At 44.0% G+C, this 22,245-nt stretch overlaps 2 pseudogenes; one reads left to right on the forward strand and one right to left on the reverse strand.

The window, feature by feature from the left end:
* Nucleotides 1–1,209, reverse strand: part of LOC130403708 (potassium-transporting ATPase subunit beta-like) — a 4,335-nt pseudogene extending 3,126 nt beyond the window's left edge.
* A 5,739-nt stretch (nucleotides 1,210–6,948) lies between these two features.
* LOC130403709 (transmembrane protein 255B-like) lies at nucleotides 6,949–18,868 on the forward strand (annotated as a pseudogene).
* Nucleotides 18,869–22,245: the final 3,377 nt, after the last annotated feature.

The raw sequence follows: 22,245 nt of genomic DNA on the forward strand, positions 1-22,245 counted from the left end.
TACCGTATATATAATGTATGCTTTATGATATACACCATGTACTGTATACTGTATACCTGGCGAGGGCAGTCGGTCCTGGTAGTCCGGAGTGTACGGTCCAGGGTGTACATCAGCGTCCAGATGGCCAGGCAGAAGAGCCCCGTCATCACCACGTAGAACGCCACGTAGTACAGGCTGATGTACACTACGGTAACCATAGCAACAAACCAGTCAGGGACCACATTAAGGCAACCGTGACGACACATTGGTGAGAGCCTGAGCTACGGTAACCATAGCAGTCTGCTAAATGTGTAGCTGTAGACCTCAACGGTCAGAGGCTAGTGGAAGCTGGTGTGTGAGGATGTCTTCATCATTAGGCTGTGTGTTCTCTACGGCAGGTCAAGGTGTCCTCTGTGGAGGCCAAGCTTATTCCTTATCGCACACCTTAGTTTATCTTCACCTCGTGAACACTGAATACACACACTTGAACACACACACTGACCTCCACAAGGGCGTCTGTGTGTGTGTGTTTGTATCTGTGCGTGTGTGTGCGAGAAGCAATGGATTGTACTCTGTGATCCATCTATTAACCGCTGAGTTAGTGGACTACTTAAAGGTGCCATATTATACCACCAGGTGTGAGTGTGATTAGCCACTTCTAGCAGTTTTGAAAAACTGCCTCTTCTGACATCACACCTGGTGATAATATGTCATCTTCAACACTTCTGTAAAATAACCATAAAAAAATAATACAATAATAAATAAATACATAATGATATCATGATATCTATAGAGAGAATCTATCTATCTAGCATTTCTTAAGCTATGCATCGGGGCTCAAATTGGCTTGTGGTCCAGATGTATACGGTTCCGGAAACCCACAGAACACTCTGAAAACTGTTAAAGATCACTCATCCCAGTGTGCTCAGAGTGTGCTGAGGGCGTGGTTGGGTCCTGAGGGGAAGAGGTCTACACACCCCTGATCAATATAATATCAAGTCTGATTCCGCTCCTACCCCATTTCTCGGGAGTTCTGCCAAACAAGGTCCCATTGTCTGAGTTCCAGACAAAACGTCCAAAGTCTTCACAGCGCTGGCCACACGTTCTCTTCTCCTTCAGGCGGCCATGTCTCGCTCTGCACAGAACCGGCCTCAACACAAAATCCTTCTTAAACTCTTTCTTTCCTTTCTTCTGCTGGGCTCTGGAGTCTGACGTTCCCACTTTGCCAACTAACTTTTACTGCATCTCCTTCTCCTCTCCTCCTTGGTTCTTCTCAGGGGGTTTGGTGTTGGGCATGCTGTATTTATACGATAAGGACCACTCTCTCTCAAGCCGGAAGTCCTCAGAGAACAATGTCCTTCAGCCCTCACCTTGAGATGAAGGTTTTCTATGAATGTTGAAACGGTTTATGTTCTCCACCCATTGATATTAATTTGGCAACTACAACTACCCATTGTTTTGTGACCTACAAACATGGATATCTATCAATGTATATGTACAGTACATGTCTGGTTGTCATGTAGACAGAAGAAGAGAAAAGTGCGTCTCTTATTATCGCTACTATGACATATGGTCTACTTGGCCCTTTCAGTGATTCCCCTTTTTCACAGCAGAGCTCTAGTTACCTCACGACAAGGCTGGTTACATATATATATTAATCCATAATGGGTTATAGTAGACAAAGTGATGGCCATTTATCATTTACTGATCTCATCTGCTGATAGTTAGCAAGCAGACTCCAGTTAAGAATAGATCTCCTTTCATCAAGCAGAAAAACCCTGATACGTTCTACCCAAACAGCTGCTCTCTGATGCGGGCATTACAGTCGCCGTGGTGCGCTGTCATTCATTAGCATAAACGCCATAGGTTTGACTCCCCAACACACCGCCGCCCTCGCATGGGGAGCCGAACGCCAATGACAGAGCCCACCACCATAGAGGATAACACTCCCAAACCTGTTGGCCATTTTCCCTCAAGAGAAAAACAGAGCATTCTCTCCAGTCCTGGGGCCTCATCTCCTCCCCTCGAGTTCCACTCCTCCCCTGAATCTACTCTCTCCTCCCCTGAACCTCCTCTCCTCCCCTGAACCTCCTCTCTCTGCTCCAGGACCTCCTCTCCTCTCCTGGACCTCCTCCCCCACCCCTAGACCCCCTCTCCTATCCTAGACCTCCTCTCCTTGATCTCCTCTCTCCTATCCTAGACCTCCTCTCCTTGATCTCCTCTCTCCTCTCCTAGACCTCCTCTCCTTGATCTCCTCTCTCCTATCCTAGACCTCCTCTCCTTGATCTCCTCTCTCCTATCCTAGACCTCCTCTCCTTGATCTCCTCTCTCCTATCCTAGACCTCCTCTCCTTGATCTCCTCTCTCCTATCCTAGACCTCCTCTCCTTGATCTCCTCTCTCCTCTCCTAGACCTCCTCTCCTTGATCTCCTCTCTCCTATCCTAGACCTCCTCTCCTTGATCTCCTCTCTCCTCTCCTAGACCTCCTCTCCTTGATCTCCTCTCTCCTATCCTAGACCCCTCTCCTAAGCCCCCTCTCCTCTCTCGAGCTCCACTGCGTCTTTCAGGCGTGTTTCTGGTGAGTTTGTGGTGTGTTTCTGGTGTGTTTGAGGCCTGAAAGGGCTGTTTCAGCGTGTTACAGGTGTGTTTCAGGCCTTGTTTTTTGGCGTGTTTCAGGTGTGTTTTAGGTTTGCTTAAGCGTTCTGCAGGTTTTAATGTTTAGGTCTGTTTTTAGCATGTCTCAGGTGTGTTTCAGGTGCATGTCTCAGACACATTTGAACATACACTCACCAACGCTGCCCAAAGTAGACCTGAAGAGTTGACGTCTGTGGTTTATCGCGGGCCGCTAATGACGGTGTTTGGTGATATGTTATGTGACGTGGGCTGATAGGCTTTGCAGGTACCCTGTCTCTGACCTTGGCCTGGGGCTGGAGCTGGCACACGGCCAGAGATAAACAAAGGACACCCCCACCTTCTACATGTTCTTCTACCCGTTCTAAGAGAACTTCAAAGTGGTTTTTTTAGCGTTCTTTTAAATAGCGTTCTAAGTGTTTTTCCTAAATGTTCCTCTCCCTGTTCTTCCATCTGTTCTAAGGGTTTTCATACCTGTCTTCAAACTATTCTTCTGACTCAGTACATTATTGTAATGTTGGGTTGCTCTGTCCTCTGCTTCTTCTGTCTGGTCGCAGGATGAAGTTGTCATAAATAAACAAACTAACCCTTCATACCTCATATCCTGTTTCTACAGATCTTATTATAGATCTTTCCACCTCACAAAAGCTACTGACCCAGGCCAACGTACATAAAAGTATAGCTTTCCCATACCTTAAATGTGTGTAAAACTAGTAGCATCGAGTAGTGAGGTTGCAAATTGAATCCAACTGATTACCCCGTCCCATTTCCAACGACCACGGTGGCCTGTAATGCGGCTGGGAGGCTTGTCTACTTTCTCCCCCGGTATTTAATTATCAACACCTGTTGGGTTGTGGCTGACACCAGGACGATGCACCTTTCTGACCGTAAGGTGGCAGTAAACACTCACAGGTAGGACGTAAGGGACGGTCAATGGATAATAAGGAATCAAACGAATACACTGCATCTCGAGTGAAATACATTTTTGAGAAAGAGAAAGAAATGAGATTAATGAACGGCATTCCGCCAACTGGATTGAGGTGTGTGTGTGTGTGTGTGTGTGTGTGTGTGTGTGTGTGTGTGTGTGTGTGTGTGTGTGTGTGTGTGTGTGTGTGTGTGTGTGTGGGTGTGTGTGTGTGTGTTATATCTCCCAATTCTATATTCAGTGAAGCCTCAAAAACCACTGATTACTTTGTACACTTACATGTAATATTCTGTTTATTAAAATAATAGTTAAATTATAACAAAGTCCGTACCTTTCTGTCTGTGGTTAGGTCAGTTGAATGATTTTTCGTAGTTAGGGTTTAGAGATTTAAAGATCCCATGCCATTCTATTTTATGATGCTTTAATATAGGTATTAGTGGGCCACAAACACAGTATTCAAAGACGTCCCCGAAATTCAGCTGTGGTGCAGAGTTACAGTCACTCCGAACAGTCGCACATGAGCTTCCCCACAACGCGCTGTTTCGGTGGGCGTGTCAGGCAGGTCAAGGAGGGGGTACGGGGGTGTGGCCCTGAGCAGCTTGTAGCCACTACCATGCGCTCTGTATACGGTGGGCGTGTCAAGGCAGGTCAAGGAGGGGGGTGGGGGTGTGGCCCTGAGCAGCTTGTAGCCACTGACAGTACCATGCGCTCTGTTTACGGTGGATGTATCGCAATGGCTCGTAGAAACCCATATATACATAGATATCTATATCATATATATAATATTATCACCTGGCCCTGAGCAGCTTGTAGCCACGGTACCATGCGCTCTGTTTACGGTGGATGTATCGCAATGGCTCTTAGAAACCCATATTATACATAGATATCTATATCATATAATATAAATATATTATCACGGCCAAAAGCTGTGTGAGCCTCCAGACGATAGGTTATTATGAATCTCCAACGACCGCGTCTACTTCAGATTGATGTGGAAGTGGAAGAACCAGAGACGTCGGAGAACCCGACGAAGTCCTTTGTGATTCATTATATCGTCTGGACGGGCACACAGCTTTTGGCCGTGATGTATTATTTGATATAGATATCTATGTATTATATGATATTATTTAGATATAGAGCAGAGCTCCAGGTCTGTAACGCAAGTGTGTACACTTCCTTGTTATTTGGATAACCGTTCTGCGTGGTGTTATGGCATAACACGTCGGACTCTCGTCTCTGGTATTCTACAACGAGACTCGTAGTGGGGGTTATCTCAGCCATGGTTGAGAATGAATTGGGGGAAAGGAACTTTGGCTTTGACTCCCTGAAGTAGGCTACATGAACCACGACATGGAGGAGAAAGGGATTGTTGGCCGCGAATGTATCCCGCTTGAGCCCTGCCTCCCGCCGCCTCGGCAGCGGTCAGCGCTAATCACCGCATCCTGAAGCCGAGGCGGTGGTCCATAGGCTCCGGCGGGAGACGACCGCGGTCAACAATCCCTTTCTCCTCCATGTCGTGGTTCATGACTTCAGGAGTCAAAGCCAAAGTTCCTTTCCCCCAATTCATTCTCAACCATGGCTGAGATAACCCCCACTACGGGTCTAGTTGTAGAAATACCATAGACGAGAGTCCGACGTGTTATGCCATCACACCAACAGCAGAACGGTTATCCAAATAACAAGGAAGTGTACAACACTTGCGTTACAGTCCTGGAGCTCTATATCTAAATAATATCATATAATATAGATATCTATATCAAATAATACATATTATCACGGCCAAAAGCTGTGTGCACGTCCAGACGATATAATAAATCACAAAGGACTTCGTCAGGTTCTCCGACGTCTCTGGTTCTTCCACTTCCACATCAATCTGTAGTAGACAGAACCGCGCGCTGCCTGCTGCCGGCGCAAGGCACCACCGCCCGGCTGCCCGCTGCCGGGCGGTGGTGCTTCACGGCGGTGGTGCCTCGCGCCGCGGCAACCGGCGGCAGGCAGCATGTCGCAGTTCATGTACTTCGATGTCGTTCTGCCATTGCATTCAAAATTCTGTAACTAGCCTGTTACTACGAACTAAGCAACTACCATACACGTATTAGCATTTAGCACTAGCTCAATCACGACTCCTTCAGAATTCTTGTGGGTGGTTACGAACCAACCAAGTGGGCAGGGCCATGAATAATAGTTTGACAACGCTACGTCACAGTGTCACCTTATCCAGATCGGCTCATTTCTTCTGCCTTTTTCCTTTCATTGCCTATTGCATTCAGCAGACAAACTGCATAGATTTCAAACTTACCACAGCTCACAAACTTATTCAGACCTATGTTATTTAACAAACAACAGGAAAAATGTGATTTTAATGGCATGGGCTCTTTAAGGGAAGTTTCATAGCAAGTTGTTTTAGTCGCAAGCTAGTATTAATTAGGCTGGAGAGCCAATAAACTTATGCCGATGCTGTTAGTGTGCGTTCACACCAAAAGCTGTAAAGTCTCATGTTATTTCCATGCAAACCCATCAAAGTCATGTGTAAAGTATGTTTAAAGTACAACGTCTTAAGAGTTCGTAGGCCTATCATATTCACTTTTTTATTGTAATTTCTGTGATAATTTTTCTGACAGAATTTGAACTTACAATGGCCGTAAAATTAAAAAAAATCGTACTTTAGGCCCGAAACAGATTTTTTTTTTGCTGAAATTAGAAAAGCATGTAGATGTAAAATTGTGATTCCAAGGTAACGAGAACACAATGAGTCATATGACCATGGGACTTTTCCCTTATTAAAACATATTGAAGAATATTATATTCTATTTCTTCCAAGTCTGTTCCACTAGTTGCCACTTAATTCTCCACACTACACCTGTAATGATGCCAATCATTTAAGGCTTTAATGAATGTTATTTAACACCACACACACACACACACACACACACACACACCACACACACACACACACCCACACACACACACACACACACACACACACACACACACACACACCCCTGCAGTAAACAACCAATTTACTTAATTAGTATCTCATTGTTTACTAGCCTCTCTCTCGCTCTCTCTCTCACTCTCATCACTCGCTCTCTTCTCTCTCTCTCTCTCTCTCTCTACGTCCCGTCTACTTGGAAGAGCAATTCAAGGAATACGTCCATAATGTAGCGTCCCTTTAGCGTCGGCTGGCTGAAGACAGATTGAGAAGTGGACCGGTGCGGAGGTATCGGTGGTGACGTATCGATATCGGAAGCAGATCTGAGGTAACTTCGTAGGCTACCCGTTGCATCGACGTGACCACGGGGGATGCATTGATCGTCAAAGGCACCGAAGGTCTCGACTAAACACCGTAGGACTACTTTATTGTTACTTTGGATTTGTTATTACTTCCCTAATCGGGAAATCATCGTGCATGGAATGCAGCCGCCGGCGACCCTGCAGATCCCCCTGCAGACCCCCCTGCAGACCACGCAGCCGACCACCCAGCAGACCCTCCCTCAGAACCCTCCAGACGACCCCCCAGGCAGCTAACAGCGACGACCACCCGGCAGGTGTCTTTAGTCCCACCGTCTGCTTTTGCTACGTTTCTCAGGATCTGTGTTGTGATAGATAGAGTGTGTGCGCGTGCCTGTGTGTATGTGTTTGCGAGCGCACGGGAAGAGAGATTCCATTGTTTAATTATCTTTTTAGCGTAAACTACCCATGTTCTTGCAATTAATAATAAAATACATTCGACCAAACATTTGATGTCCTTGACATCCAGACTTCTCGCTAATATGCCTCCTCTTCTCTGTCCTGTCTGTCTGTCTGTCTGTCTGTCTGTCTGTCCTGTCTGTCTGTCTGTCTGTCTCTCTCCCTCCTCCCCCCTCTCATCCCACACTCTCCCCTCTCTCTCCCTCTCCTCTCTCTCTCTCTCTCTCTCTCTCTCTCTCTCTCTCTCTCTCTCTCTCTCTCTCTCTCTCTCTCTCTCTCTCTCTCTCTCTCTCTCTCTAGAATGCTTTAACAAGCGGAGGCTGAGGGTTCACCAACTCACCGGCGTCCTGTTCGCCCTCTCCCTGGTGGTGTTGGTGGTAGGTCTGGTCTGCGCCACACTCACCGACAACGTAGCGGTATCCGGCTACTACTCCGGAGTCATAGTGAGTAAGGCCTTCCTCAGCCAACCCCAACATCACAGTCCTTTATTGGGCAGACAGAAAGGATTTATTGACATGAATGCAAACATCTGTAGAGCTGTTGGTCAGTATGACAGTTAGTTGCAAGATTTCAACTCCACTCGTATAGCAATAAAATATGAGAATGAATCTACTAGTGGTTATTTTGCTGCCATGTAGTCGTCATAAAGTAGTTAATCTACATCCACGGTCATAACAACATCCACTAGTTAAAGTAGTTATTCTACATGTACGATCATAACAACGTCCACTAGTCAAAGCCCCCTTTTAACCTTTCCCAATTACCTTTCTGAGAGTCCACCAAGTTCAGCGATGTTAACTGTACGACTTGACAAAATAAAGGATGGCTGCGCCCATAATGAGATGATTTTTCTTTGTATTTGTGCCACGTTGGTCATTTTAATGTTGATTTCAAATGCTCTTGCACACTTGGTTACATTGCTGCTTTAATCCGTTCACCAATTTATCCATTGCACAGTCTTGCTGTTCGTGCAATACAATATAAAGTGTTGTTGTTTGTTTGATAAAAAGGCTAATGTAGCTAACAATAACAATGACTAGCCAATGACTGTCTTTCCCTGACTCTTGTAGAGATGCCCGCAAACTCAAACAGGAACGCTATAAGTGCTACAAGCCTGGAAATTAGGTCAACTCGTGCCAATCATTTGGTTGGTGTACGAGGCATTTCGAAAACACCATTAGGGTACGGAACAATGTGTAAAGCTGCCTTCTCCTGTTCTTCCAGTTGACTTTTGGAGCGTTCCTAGGCCTCGTTGGGATGCACCTCCAGGAGAACAGACGGCACATGGTGAGTCCTACCTGGTCCAGGTTCCTACAGGTCTTTCTGAACTACTACAAAACGTACCAGTAATAGTACCTACCTGGTCCAGGTACCAACAGGTTAACAGAACCTACCAGATACAGGTACCAGTAATATTACCTACCAGATACAGGGGCCAACATGTGTAAGAGAAACTAGCCAACCTACATGGTGCTGACATACATGGAGCTACTGATCTTACATGGAGGAACTGACTTAAGTGGTACTGATCCTACATGGAGTAACTGACTTAAGTGGTACTGATCCTACATGGAGGTACTGACCTACATGGTGCTGAACTACATAATGGTACGGACCCTACCTAGAGGTTATGACCTACATGGAGGTATTGACCCTACATGTAATGAACTACATGGTGGAACTGACTTAAGTGGTACTGAACCTACATTTGGGTACCGACTCACATGGAGGTTCTGACCTCCATGGAGGTTCTGACCTCCTTTGAGGTACTGACTGACATGGAGGTACTGACTGACATGGAGGTACTGACTCACATTGAGGTTCTGACTCACATTGAGGTTCTGACCTACAAGGGGGTACTGGAGAATCGGGTTACAGCTGGAACCGAATAGATGCCTGATGACATCATCCTTCAGGAATAAGCAGCCAATCAGATTATCTGGCCCTGGATTGGTTCTGGCATGGTCACTTGACCGACCATGTGAAGGTAGATTATATTAGGATCGGTCTGATCATTTTGCTTCTCCTGGAGCCACCTATGCAAAGGACATACCTGTAACTCATATCAAAATACCTGGAGCAGAGATACCTGGAGCAGAGCTCCCTGGAATAAGAGTACCAGGAGCAGGCTCAGGTGATCCCAGCTGAAATGTTGCTAAACATGCTACCGGACCAATACCTGACCCCTGACCGACCTGCTCCTTTACACTTGAAGGTGAGGGTCCACCAATACCTGTAGTGTCTGCTGGTGTCTTCTAGAAGAAGGAAATGTTTTCTTAAAGACTGGTGTCTTCTAGAAGAAGGAACTGTCTTCTTAAAGACTGGTGTCTTCTAGAAGAAGGAACTGTTTCGTTAAGACTGGTGTCTTCTAGAAGAAGGAACTGTCTTCTTAAAGACTGGTGTCTTCTAGAAGAAGGAACTGTCTTCTTAAAGACTGGTGTCTTCTAGAAGAAGGAAATGTTTTCTTAAAGACTGGTGTCTTCTAGAAGAAGGAACTGTCTTCTTAAAGACTGGGGTCTTTTAGAAGGAGGAAGTGTCCTCTTTAAGGCTGGTGTCTTCTAGAAGATGAACTATCTTCTTAAAGGTTAGTCTCTTCTAGAAGAAGGAACTGTCTTCTTGAAGAATGCTGTCTTCTAGAAGGAGGAACTGTCTCCCTAAAGAATGGTGTCTTCTAGAAGGAGGAACTGTCTTCTTAAAGACTGGTGTCTTCTTGCATGGTAACGAAACAAATCTGTTAGCTCTTGATTTATTTTCTGTGACATATGCATCTGGCCCTCCTCCTGTCAGACAGATTTCCAGCAGACCTGGCCCAGGGCGGGCAAATCACAACTATTGATCTAATATGGGGCATGTTTGATATGATTACTATACAAGATCTATACTATTGCGTAATACAATTAGAATTGCGGGGGTTGATATTAGCCGGTGAGTTGGTGAACCCTCAGCCCTCGTTGATAATGCCCCTTGGAAATGAAAACTTAACTGAGAGGTGCCAGACAAATATGTATTTGCGAATGGGTCTGGCAATGTAAGGCAAAGACCCTTAAGGCCTGCTTCATTCATGATTTTCTCAAATGGTTTACATTGACATTTGGGATGCCAATGCAAGATGCTCTGTAAGAATGCTACCATGTAGCATCTCCCATGTAACTATAACAGTCCTTTGAGCTCCGTGGGTAGAACCCCACCCATGTGTAAAAAAACCCTAATGTATTCTCAGCCCAGGTGACCCAGTGATCAGGTGATCAGGTGATCAGGTGATCAGGTGACCTGCACATCTCCAGTATCATCCTGATACCGGACTCCTGGAGCAATTCTAACCCTAACTGTGGTCCTTGTCAGGGATAAATTATCTATTCTTTAATAAATATAATTATATGTGATATTATATATACGTATAATTATATATATATTTTATATACTATGTAAACCATTTATTATAATAAGTATGATATAATAAATCAACATATTATATTACTAAATATATTATAGATATTATATAATTATATATATATTTTATTGTGAGATATATATAATATATATTTACATATAAATTATATATAAAGCAAATATTGCAAGATTATATATGATATATATTTACCTAACATATAATATCCTCCCCTTTGTGTTTATAATGTTGAACACTGCTCGATTCTAGTGTTGACTTAAGTTTGTTTAACAACTTATTAGTTATTTTTAGTCGTTATACCTGTTAGCATATATCAGTTAGAGGTGAACACATATAAACTGAAGTAAACAGAGAACAAGGGGTATGTATGTGTGTGTGTGTGTGTGTGTGTGTGTGTGTGTGTGTGTGTGTGTGTGTGTGTGTGTGTGTGTGGTGTGTGTGTGTGTGTGTGTGTGTGTGTGTGTGTGTGTGTTTGTGCGCACATGTGTGTGTTTGTGTGGTATGTAAATAATGAATGAGGTGTTGCGTGCTCATGTCCCAATCTTATGTTACGGTGCAGCCGAAATGTTAGTGCATTTACAAACATACTGATTCAGTGTGAGAGGGTATGGCATTTATTTTACAATACTATACTGTAAGAGAAGGAGAAAGAAGAGAGGAGAAAGAGATAAAGAGACACTGATGAGACACTGATGAGAAAGAGTGATTGAGAGATAGAGAGCAACAGAGAGAGTGATTAAGCGATAGAGAGATAGAGTGATAGTTAGAGAGAGTGAGAACGAGAGAGCGATAGACAGGGATAGAGAGATTTTCAGTCCATGGCATCTGTGCGTCTTGTCAGCTTCTTTGCTTGTTACATTTTAATGACCGTAGCAACGCTGGTGTATGTTACACCGCCCTTATCTACAGTGGCACACTCACATGCAGACTCAAGCAAGGCATCTCACTGCTGCTCCAAGCCTATCTACACTGGACACTGGATTGATGTCAACACTAGTAATCAGAGTTGTGAACAGGTTTGGCCCCACACATACGCAGCTAAGCACCTGCTTAGGGTCCACATAGCCACCAGAGGGCCCCCAAGAGCACTGGAAAATAACTCCCACAAAAGAGCTGATCATTATATAATGTTGAGCTCCAAAGGATCCAGGGATGGGCCACGGACTGGTTGTACATACTTCAAACTAAATCTAAACCAAGGAGGGAACAATGTAGTCTGAGCTGAGACCAATCATTCACGTGGAATCGATGACAAATGGAAGGACGCTGTGTATTGGACTAGTTGGTCAGAGCTCCCTGCTGTGTCCGAAGACCAAATTGGCGCTATGATTTGGTCACAAATCTGCCAATTTGTCTGTACGAACAACGGACAATTAATTTCTCGTTGGAAGTGTTCCGGGGCCTGTGCCCGGCTCCACTGACCCGGGCTGCGGTGCTAGACGGCTGGGTCAATCACCTCCCTCCCTGGTCTGATAGCTTCTGGATGTATTTCAGACGCTCCTCTGGGTCACCTTGTAGCACTACAGCAGAACACTTTATTACCCAGCAGGCCATGGGGATACAGCAGAACATTAACCCAGCAGCACTTTAACCCTTTACCCTGAACCAAAACTCTAGCTCCTGTATTATAATATATTAAATACAAATAAAAGAAATACATTTACATTTTATTATTTTTATGTATAAATATATAAAGATTATATAATGATGTTTATTATTACTGTTTTTATATTATATTAAATCAATATATAATATATTATTATCTTTGACCTATGACAGTCATGCAGGTAGCAGCGTCACAGGTGTTATGTTATATAACATATGACGTATGATATTATGTTGACTAGTATGTCTTGTCTCTCTTTCCCTATCCTCTCCACCTCTCCTCCTCCTCTCCTCTCCCCCTCCCCTCTCCTCTCCACTTCTTCCCCACCTCTTCCTACTCTTCTCCCCCTCTCCTCTCTCCAACCCCTCCTATCTCCTCTCCCCATCCCCTCTCCACCTCCAGTTGATAGCCGCTATAATCTTCATCAGTCTCGGAGTCATTGCTGCCTCTTCTGTGCCATTTTCGACGGGGTGATCGCTGGCGAGTGGATAGTATGTATCACACGTTAACAACCCCACCTTCACAACCACACCTTCACAACCACACCTTCACCGTCACACCAATCCTATCACTCGATCACAGACACACCTTCAATATCACACAATCACAAACACATCTCCACTATCACACCAAAGAACCACACCTTCACTGTCACACCTTCACAACCACACCTTCAATATCACACAATCACAACCACACCTTCACAACCACACCTTCACAAAAACACCTTCACAACCACACCTTCACAACCACACCTTCACTGGCACATCTTCACAACCACACCTTCACTGGCACACCTTCACTGTCACACCTTCACAACCACACCTTCAATATCACACAATCACAACCACACCTTCACAACCACACCTTCACAAAAACACCTTCACAACCACACCTTCACAACCACACCTTCACAGCCACACCTTCACTGTCACACCTTCACTGTCACACCTTCACTGTCACACCTTCACTGTCACACCTTCACTGTCACACCTTCACAACCACACCTTCACAACCACACCTTAATACCCCACACCTTAATAACCACACCTTCACAACCACACCTCAGAACCACACCTTAACAACCACACCTTAATAACCAGACGTTCACAACCACACGTTCACCATCACTGTCAGTAATCAAACCTCCTTATTATTCACATCACACGTCCCGTGACTTCACCATCACACGTCACATGACTTTACCATCACACGTCACATGACTTCACCATCACACGTCACATGACTTCCCCATCACACGTCACATGACTTCACCTGAGGTGTGCTGTTGTGCAGGACATTCAGCCGCTGCTGGACGGCAGCTGTGACTTCTACCCAAGTACCCTGGGATACGGCTACGACACCTACTACACACAGGTACTAGTACTACAACACAGTACTACACACAGGTACTAGTACCACAACACAATACTACACACAGGTACTAGTACCACAACACAATTCTACACACAGGTACTAGTACCACACACAATACTACACACAGGTACTAGTACCACAACACAATACTACACACAGGTACTAGTACTATACTAATACTACACACAGGTACTAGTACCACAACACAATACTACACACAGGTACTAGTACCACAACACAATACTACACACAGGTACTAGTACTACAACACCTACTACACACAGGTACCAGTACTACAACACACTACACACAGGTACTAGTACTATACTAATACTACACACAGGTACTAGTACTACAACACAATACTACACACAGCTACTAGTTCTATACTAATACTACACACAGGTACTAGTACTATAATACTACACACAGGTACTAGTACTACAACACAATACTACACACAGCTACTAGTTCTATACTAATACTACACACAGGTACTAGTACCACAACACAATACTACACACAGGTAGTAATACTACAACACAATACTTCACACAGGTAGTAGTACTACAACACAATACTTCACACAGGTACTAGTACTACGACACAATACTACACACAGGTACTAGTACTACAACACAATACTACACACAGGTAGTAGTACTACAACACAATACTTCACACAGGTACTAGTACTACAACACAGAACTACACACAGGTACTAGTACTACAACACAGTACTACACACAGGTACTAGTACTACAACACAGTACTACACACAGGTACTAGTACTACGACACCTACTACACACAGGTACTAGTACTACGACACAATACTACACACAGGTACTGGTACTACAACACAGTACTACAACACAGGTACTAGTACTACACCACAATACTACACAAAGGTACTAGTACTACGACACAATACTACACACAGGTACTAGTATTACAACACAATACTACGCACAGGTAGTAGTACTATACTAATACTACAACACAATGCTACACAGAGGTACTAGTACTGCACCACAATACTACACACAGGTAGTAATAATATGCCTTCTACTGGAAACACAGAAACCCCTGATGGGGAAATTAATGGTTGAGAGAAGAGCTCCCTCAAGTGGGGAAGGGCACGCTCTAAAGTTGCAACACTGGGCGTCTCTACAGTTGTGATCTTATGTTTCCTGGCCGTGCAGCTTCTGGTGGTCAGTAGACAGTACTGCATGCTTTGACAGTTCTTTAGATTTGATTTGAACCGATCCGATCCAACACACTCTCAAAGCATGCAGTACTGTCTAATGACCACCAGACGCTCTGGGCCCACAAGAATGTATTTTTTTTAGATTTGGAAATCCCATTTTTGGCTATCGAGGATCACGTAATCCGTCTCACTTTTGTGCGCATTTTCAAAGCAACATTGGATTGTATCACCTTGATCATGATAAATACTTTTAGGGTTACCAAATCCGGTTACCAGTGCTCTAAATGGAACTAGCCTACGTATCACACTACTGGCTATGTAAAGAACTACAGGACAAATATGTTGCATGATTTTTTAAGCTTGAAAGTATTATCATTTGATGAGACAGAAAACAATAAAAACAGACAGATCCTGGATAGGGTACCGTCAAGTTCAGCAAGTCATACTACTCCAACCTCTTGATCTCGATGACTTAGGCTTTAGACTTTGATTTCAACCACAAAATAATTGTAGGAACTCTTTGTCCAATCAGTTAGAGACGCCACAAGATGTGAATCACCTCCATGTCAAAATAATGTCAAAAAACCCGCGCAAGTAATAAACAATGTATCATAATCGTAGAATAGGAAATCGTACTTTATAAAAAAATATCGAAACATGAGTGAGAAAAAACAATTGCCATTTAATTAATTTGTGAACATAACTTTTCTTTTTGCCATGCAGAAAAAAATCAATGATAGATAAGCATTGTTATTTTAAATATCAATGATTGATAAGCATTGTTATTTTCCACCCTCACCTCCCCCTCCTCAGATTCACTGTCCCTCGCAACAAGGAACAGGATGCAGGATGAAAGTCAGGCACAACAGCTGTTACTGCTGCTACAAATGTGATAGGTATTAACACACTTTATCAATGTATTACAATGTAATATAATGTATTAACATTATATTGTCTGCTCTCAGCTATTCCGCTATGCAGTACCGTATTTTCGAGGGGGTGAACAGCTGCTGGGATGTGGTCCACCTCCACCGGCTGCTCTGGACCTCTGTGTGCCTCAACATCCTTGCTGTCAGCCTGGGTATCATCACCGCCGCACTGCTTGGAGCCTACAAGGACCTGGTGAGCTGGACTACCCCATATATATATATATATATATATATACATTCAGTATATAATTATATAATAAAAATGGCAACTATGGCATTATTATTATCATAGCTATTTATTTACATAATTATATCGAAGAACAAATTATAACAAATCCTTTAGAATCTCAAAATTCTACAGTGTGCATATTGCGTAGACCCTGGCATTATAATTATATGAAACGAAAGAATAATAACGAATCCAGCAGTCGAGAACATATGATTTTGTTTGATATCCTATAGTAATTTTTGATATTATAATTGGATAGATTAGTTTAAGAGACATTTAATCCAGTTTATTTATTGAATAAAGTGTAGCCACACAGCTAGTCTGTTACCAGTGTAGCGGTACAGCTAGTCTGTTACCAGTGTAGCGCTACAGCTAGTCTGTTACTAGCTTAGCCCTCCAGCTAGTCTGTTACCAGCTTAGCCCTCCAGCTAGTCTGTGACCAGTGTAGGCCTACAGCTATTCTTCTTAGTCGGTGTACCTAAAGTTGACATTGAACACCTTTTTACTTTGTGCAGGAATCATGGCACTTTTCTGGGGTAGAATATCTCTCTAACACAACAGGAAACATGAGTTACTCTGCCACTTGCATTCGTCATTTCCGGGCCAGGCTCTTTGCCATTTCAGCCCCGAGAAGTTCACACATTGTAGCTCGATCCAAGATTACGTCGATACCAACTGTGTTCTGGGATATGTCGTTTTATCTTTAGGTTACTTAATTACTGTGTATGTTACTGTGGGATGCACCCATCCTAGACGGGGTCATCGCTGCACACACCTAGGGCCCCGTCTTGCATCCGGCGCAATTTACTTTCTCACTGGCGCATGTGTCGTTGTTGCTAGTTTGTAACTGGCGCAGAGCGTTCTTTTCCCTCCTGCGCCACGCGTCGGTAAATTAGGGAATGATCTTGCACCCCAAGGGGCGGTTCGGCGAAAGGAGGAGGCGTGTTATGGCACAAACGTTCCCTGGTGCTATTTTGCATTTTCAGAAATCACACCACAAACCAGGAAATACCTGGTTTAAAGTCAGTGGCGGGTTGTTCAGATGCTATTTTAAGGGCGCATGCATAATGTTGCTGGGGCACCTTGCGCACACACTTTGCTTCTCTCATCTACCTAGCCCCACATTCTTGGTAAATTATTTGGGAAAGAACAGCTGATACAGCGGTAATAAGTTGTACTTTTAAATCAATGCATCTGCAAACACCGTACAGCAAACACATATTTTCTTGACACAGACATATTGTACATGCCCATAACTTTTAGGATAGATGAGTATTTTATCGTGAGATTGTTTTACCGCGAGTGAGTGTTAAAAAGAATGAATGAATGCGGGCGTGCGTGTGTGTAGGTGTAAAATAATTAATGAATGCGCGCGCGCGTGCGTCCATCTATTTAACTACACGCATAAACACGTTACACATAATACAGTCCATGGCAATGTATATTAACGGTGGGACACATGCATATTAGGAACCCAAGTCGATAACGATAATCCATACAATACTGATAAGAAACAATGTTTATAATGTATTGCATATATCATACATTTATTTGAGGACTCTGAAGTTGTGGAAGAAAACCTTATTCCATGCGTGAATTAGGCCATATTATTTGGCCAAAAACTGAGCCATTTGAAGTTTGAAATTCATGTGCATCTGTCTCATCGGAGACTGTAGACGCGCTGTCAAAATATCAACTCGTCAGATTCAAATGCGCTCATGGCTCTTAAAGGGGATGGGAGCTGGCACTAGCTAGAGTGAAGAGTCAAGAGCCATTTTTGCGCCAGCAAATAGCAAAGTCGCCGTAGAACCGGCCACAAAGCTACTTGCGCTTGGCGCTTCTCACTTGCATTTCAGACCGTTAAAATAGTGCCCCTAGTCTATATTAAGGTGTATTTTGGATATTTAGTCTTTATTAACAGGGTGTTCTGATATATTTAGGCTTTATTAACTGTTTGTACTGGGATATGTTCTGCAGCCCAAGCCGTCCCTCCATGTGACTCCATCCCCGGCACCCCCCCCCACTTCCTCTACAACCCCACCCAGCACTGATGACCTACCCGATGCAGGTACACATACATACACAAACACACATACACACACACACACACACCTAACCCAGCAGGTACACACACACAAACACCTAACCCTGACCCGAACCCACCTACCCGATGCAGGTACACACAAACACACACCACACACACACACACACACACACCCACACACACACCACACACACACACACACACACACACACACACACACACACACACACACACACACACACACACACACACACACACCTAACCCTGACTCCCCTTACCCCTCTCCCCTTTATGTAACATAAACATCTAACCACTTATCACACCTTCATATAAACACCACACACACACAAACACCACACACACACACACACACACAACCACACACCACACACAACACACCACACACACACACACACACACACACACACACACACCGTATCACTAAACCCCCCTACCATCTACCATTAGTTAAGAATCAGCCGTTAAGACATACTGAAGGTATAATACGGCCCAGGAGTTACAAGCCATTGAAAAGTCCATATTGATGTATCCATAATCCATATATCCAAGCCATAACTTAAATGAGATGCGGCAGCTTAACGACCTCATGTCATGTGATCTCCCCCAGCCCTACCTGACCCAGCCGGTGATGCACACCCCACAGTACCACCCTGAGGGGCAGCACCACGCCTCCGACCAGTCCCGGGTGCCTCACCCCCCCACCCAGCCTAACCAGGAGGAGGGGGGGCACCCTGACCTCTACACCCTCACCCCTGACGCCCCTGTGCTCTACGCCGCGGCCTACACCCCCTTCGTGAAGCCCCCGCCTTACGCCTACTAGCGACCTCCTGACGACCTACCTTCATGGCCACGCCTCCCATCCTCACAGGACGTAGCGTCCCGTCCTCCTGGACGTAGCGTCCCGTCCTCCTGGACGTAGCGTCCCGTCCTCCTGGACGTAGCGTCACGTCCTCCTGGACGTAGCGTCCCGTCTTTATAGGACGTAGCGTCCTTCCTTTATAGGACGTAGCGTCCTGTCTTTATAGGACGTAGCGTCCTGTCTTTATAGGACGTAGCGTCCTTCCTTTATAGGACGTAGCGTCCTTCCTTTATAGGACGTAGCGTCCTGTCTTAACGGGAAGTAGCAACCTTTCTTTATGGGACGTAGCGTCCTTCCTTTATGGGACGTAGCGTCCTGTCTTTATAGGACGTAGCATCCTTCCTTTATAGGGCGTAGCGTCCTGTCTTTATGGGACGTAGCGTCCTTCCTTTATAGGACGTAGCGTCCTGTCTTTATGGGACGTAGCGTCCTGTCTTTATGGGACGTAGCGTCCTTCCTTTATAGGACGTAGCGTCCTGTCTTATAGGACGTAGCGTCCTTCCTTTATAGGGCGTAGCGTCCTGTCTTTATGGGACGTAGCGTCCTTCCTTTATAGGACGTAGCGTCCTGTCTTTATGGGACATAGCGTCCTTCCTTTATAGGGTGTAGCGTCCTGTCTTTATGGGACGTAGCATTCTTTATTTATAGGACGTAGCGTCCTTTCTTTATGGGACGTAGCGTCCTGTCTTTATGGGACGTAGCATTCTTTATTTATAGGACGTAGCGTCCTGTCTTTATAGGACGTAGCGTCCTGCCTTTATAGGACGTAGCGTCCTTCCTTTATAGGACGTAGCGTCCTGTCTTTATGGGACGTAGCCTCCTGTCTTTATGGGACGTAGCGTCTTGTCTTTATGGGACGTAGCGTCCTGTCTTTATGGGACGTCGATTCCTTCCTTTATAGGGCGTAGCGTCCCGTCCTCATTGGATGAGGCGTCTCCCTCACCATAACCTTACCCTAACCAAACCTCCGCTTATCCTAACTAACCTTAACCAAACCTACTAGTACCTTTATCTAACCATAACACCCCCCCCCCTACCATAACCTAACCATAACAAAGCCTCCCTTACCATAAGCTTACTGTAACCGATCCCCCTGTTACCATTACCTTACCCAAACAAAACTTCCCCTTACTGTTAACTAACCTTAATCAAACCTTCCTTTACTATAACCTTACCATTACCAAACCGGCCCTTATGGTTACATAACCTTAATTAAACCATACCATAACCTTACCTTAACCACACCACCCTTTACTGCTAACTAACCATAACCAAATCCTACTTTATCATATGCTTACCCTAACCAAACCTCCTCTTAGCTTAACTTACGTTAACCAAACATACCCGACCCTTTATCTAACCTTAACCAAGCTTTGTCTTACCATAAGCTTACCTTAATCAAACCTTCTCTCACCATAACCAAACCTTCCAATACCATAACCTTACCTTAAATAATTTCCCCCTTACCATAACCTTACCCTAAACAATCGTCCCCTCACCATAACATTACCTTAACTTAACATCCTCTGACCATAACCTTACTTTCCTTGACCATAACCTTAACCGGAACCAAACCTTCTTTCAACATTGCCTAACCTTCAAAAACCTGTTACTGTTACCAAACCATAACTTCCCTTTATCATTTCCTCGCCTTCAAACCTTCCCTTATCATAAATTCACATTGATTGACTGATATTACATTTGTTATTATTTATTATTAAAGTGATGGACAATATAAATCCATGATTAAATTAAGATTATGTTATTGAGGGTGATTGTGATTAAGTGAATGCATTTAGTATCAGAAAATGATGTTCCATTAAATCCATTGCAAGGTCACATACATATGTACATTTTCCTTCTATTCCTTCAAGCTGATAATAAGGTTGTAGTCTATTTAACATCCTGGCTAATAAGAAAAGCCAGTGAAAAATTGCATGCACTCACGCTGATGTTTCAGCTGAATGAAGCTTGGTATTTTGGACTTTGAGGAAGTTCAAACTATTCACAACAGAGAGGGGGTGGGGGGGGGTATTAAGACACACCCTTACAATCCTGAGTCATTCGAAGAATGAGTAAATTAGTTTACGTTGAGTATCAATACACTTTTTGACATTTTCTTGACGAGGTATTTTGTAGCTGTGAAGTGGGTAAATCCCTCTGCGATATCTTATGCTATATTTATACATACATAATATAGTTACATATGCGTTTTTAGATCCTGTTGTCCTACTTTAATTTGACCTAACTCTTGATGGCTGATCTGATCTCTATCCTGAGTTGAAATAACAAGTGTTTGTTGGTGTCTGCACCCATGTTCTGTCTATTCTAATATGATTTATATACAAAGGGCTTCCTAAAAACTGTACACACTTACGTTAGCATACACGCTTAAAACAATATTAAGAAAAACGTTTGACACACAGGGCTATGATGAACGATCTAAACACAACACATACCGATATTAAAAACAGTTTTACATAGATGTGTATTTTCAACAAGATTGTCAAATGACACAGTCTCAAGTTACAATAATAAAATAATCTGCATTGTTGACCATTGATGTTTGTGTTTGTGTTGATATATTTAGACCTTGAATAAAGGAAATGTGTATGAAGAAGAAACCGAAGAAGAAACTGGTGTCATGTCATTCACATAAATGTATTTATATCTGCTCACATTTACTCTTCAGAGAAAATCCTCCCACCCTACACTTTAATGTCTCCCTTTCCATCTCCACCCTCCTCTCCTCCCTCTCCTCTTCTTCCTCCTCCCTCGCATCCTCCCAAATACTCCTCCTCCTCTCCGTCCCTCTCCTCCTCCTCCTCCTCACTCTCCTCAACCCTTCTCCTCCCTTCACTCTTCTTCCCACTCCTCCTCTCACCACCTCTCAGCATCCTCCTCCTCCTCCACCTCATCCTTCTACTCCTCCATCCCCCTCTGCCTCTACGTGTGTGTGTGTGTGGTGTGTGTGTGTGTGTGTTGGTGTGTGTGTGTGTGTGTGTGTGTGTGTGTGTGTGTGTGTGTGTGGTGTGTGTGTGTGTGTGTGTGTGTGTGTGTGTGTGTGTGTGTGTGTGGCACGATACACACAAAAACCTGCATGTGTGGTGTACCGCAGGGCGTCTCCATCACAGTCGTCCTGCTCACTTCCTCTGATGCGCCCGCCCAAGTAAACACATGTAGAGTATAAAGATAGTTAGAATGGTGGAATGCCTAGCATATAACAATTATCACTTCCAGCAGTTTGAAATAGTTTAATTGTATTCTTTATTCTGCTCATCTTTTATCTATTATCTGTTTCTTATGCTCTGTTATTTGTTACTAGTTGAGAGTTAAGG

This window comes from Gadus chalcogrammus, chromosome 14 (genome assembly GCF_026213295.1).
Source record: "Gadus chalcogrammus isolate NIFS_2021 chromosome 14, NIFS_Gcha_1.0, whole genome shotgun sequence".
NCBI classification, from domain to species: Eukaryota; Metazoa; Chordata; class Actinopteri; order Gadiformes; family Gadidae; genus Gadus; species Gadus chalcogrammus.